This window comes from Tiliqua scincoides, chromosome 1 (assembly GCF_035046505.1).
Source record: "Tiliqua scincoides isolate rTilSci1 chromosome 1, rTilSci1.hap2, whole genome shotgun sequence".
Classification (NCBI taxonomy): domain Eukaryota; kingdom Metazoa; phylum Chordata; class Lepidosauria; order Squamata; family Scincidae; genus Tiliqua; species Tiliqua scincoides.
Genome location: NC_089821.1, coordinates 181,313,281 through 181,315,674, shown reverse-complemented (window position 1 = coordinate 181,315,674; position 2,394 = coordinate 181,313,281). Strand labels below are relative to the sequence as shown.

The 2,394-nt window shown below is 39.5% G+C and overlaps 1 pseudogene; it reads right to left on the bottom strand.

Moving 5' to 3' along the window:
* Nucleotides 1–2,019: 2,019 nt before the first annotated feature.
* On the bottom strand, nucleotides 2,020–2,136 carry LOC136638062 (5S ribosomal RNA; annotated as a pseudogene).
* Between the last annotated feature and the right edge of the window lie 258 nt (nucleotides 2,137–2,394).

Below are 2,394 nucleotides of genomic sequence, written 5' to 3'. Positions count from 1 at the left end.
GTCCACAGGATCGGGCTGTAGATATAGTAAATCAAGGCTAATTTCATTATGGATACAAGTGAAAGACACTCAGCATAGATTGTAACTTTTTGTTCCTTTTGTTCCTTTTAACAAGTTCTGCATGGCAGGCTGTTTTTTGAAACAGGAACTCAAATGCAGGATTCTGGATTATAACCTTTGTCTCTTTCTGAGCCTCATGATCAAGCATTAACCCTAAAATATGTAACTTTGATATTTCATGCTTTGTAGTCTGAGATTTGGTATGGTGATGCATAACTTGGGTAAAGAAAAGACAAAGTAATATTCCTTTGTTATGAAAATTCTATGAAGTACTTTGGAAAAGAGGTTCTAGACTATACTGTTGATAAGGGGCTTGGATTAAAATTGCTGCCTATGGTTGTCTTGTGCTTGCAAAAGTATGAAATTAGGTAGCTGTTTTTTTAATGATTAAAATTTGATATATTTCATAAGAAAAAATGAAACAAAGGAATAAGCAAAGAAACTGATGTGCATTTGATCCTTATAACAGCCATTTTGAAGAGGGGAAAAAACCCATAACTTTCCAGAACTTATATATTAGTGATTAGCTGCTTGCCAGAAATGGAAGTGGCAGGACGTCACCCTGCCTTGCTCATACTGATGAGAATCTTCCATATATACATAACACCCCATTGTTTTATTCATGCGCAGAACATGACAATAAAATGCACCACTTAAGACTTTTATGTTTCAGATCCATAAAAGATGGTACGCAGCGGAATTTCTTCCAGAGTAGATTTCCCAGGGCATTTTGCCAAGGAAAACTTCACTGAAAATAATTGGAGAAAGACTGGTGTTTCATTTCTAAACTATTCATTTGTTTTCAAGCTTTTAATGTTTCCACTTCAAGTTTGGCGTTTTTCCCTCTTTGTATCATTTGACTCACATACAATTTTTTTCACATTAAAAAAAAACTCTTTTGAACACTTTTCATTAACATCTGTTGTCATGGTTAAATGCTATCTGTCAGGCTCAGGACAATAAACTGTGTGGAAATATATTCAGAATAATAGATGCTGAATGTTGGAGATTTTAATCTACAGCTTCTTACTCTGTCTGTCAGATCTGTTCTAAGATTATGAGAATTTTGATCTGGATGGACCTGGACACATTTCTTCAAAATATTGATAATCATCACTAACCTTTTTCTGCCTTTATTCCCAAATTCAGTACCTACCAGACTAAAGAATCTGAAAAGATGCCCAGTGCCCACAAATACGTCTAGCCTATAATGCTAACATTCAACCATCAATAAATAAACCTAGATTTTAACAAAAGTGTGCTAGTGCTTGTAGTCCTTACTGTTATGTGATGCCTACCCCATGTAAGACCTGCATAAAACAGCTAAACAACATGCAATGCCAGCATTACATTGTTATTATGTTCCACCAAAGCAGCAATTGCATCATAAGGATCTGGCTTGTGTTAAGGTTAGTCATTTACACTACGTATTTTCTATTTCTTATAGCGAGTGACATAATGTTCCTGGATCAGAGGGACAAGACCAGCAACATTTGTCAAGACAATCAATAGATCATCACTGCCTTCTCCCGAAATTCTGCTTTTGCAAACCGTCCGAGGAGTTTCAAATAAAAATAAGTTTTCTTTAAAAATTGATGAAATTTCTCAGAAGGCTTTTGCTGCCAAACAAGGTCACAGTCGTTCTTATTTTATACACAGTGAATCGAGGACAAGAAAGTGGATTGTCAAAAGCCATACTATGAATCGAAAGTAGAAAGAGGATTTGTCTGGACTGATGTTCAATTGTTTCTTCCAAAGTTCCTGAGTGTAATGGTTACACTCAGGATCCACTCCATGTTTTCCTAGCAGCTCTAACCATGCCAGAATCTGGAGGCGTTTCAACCCAGGTTTTAATCAAGAAGACTCCAGCTCGCTCCACACAAGCTAGACTTGCAGCCCAATCCTAATTCCCTACACTGCAATGGTTGGCAACCTTCAGTCTCGAAAGACTATGGTATAAGCCTACAGCACCCGGTATTCCCAGGCGGTCTCCCATCCAAGTACTAACCAGGCCTGACCCTGCTTAGCTTCCGAGATCAGACGAGATCAGGCATGTGCAGGGTAACAGTTGCTGCCATACAGCAGCATCAACACAGCATCCTCTGGATTCCACAGGGAAGTTTGGGCCTCAGAAGACCTCCTTGGGGCAAAACCCAGCAGCCATTATGGGTCAACTCGGACTTGCAGCAGCTCAATAGCTGGCTGCATTGAGCTGTGCAGGTGGATCAGGCCCAGGAAGGCGGTTAAGATTTAGTGGGTGCTACTGCTGCCAAATCCACCACTTTCCCAGGCCTGAACTGCCCTCCTCCCTGCCCCCATTGCCTTCCTATTCTG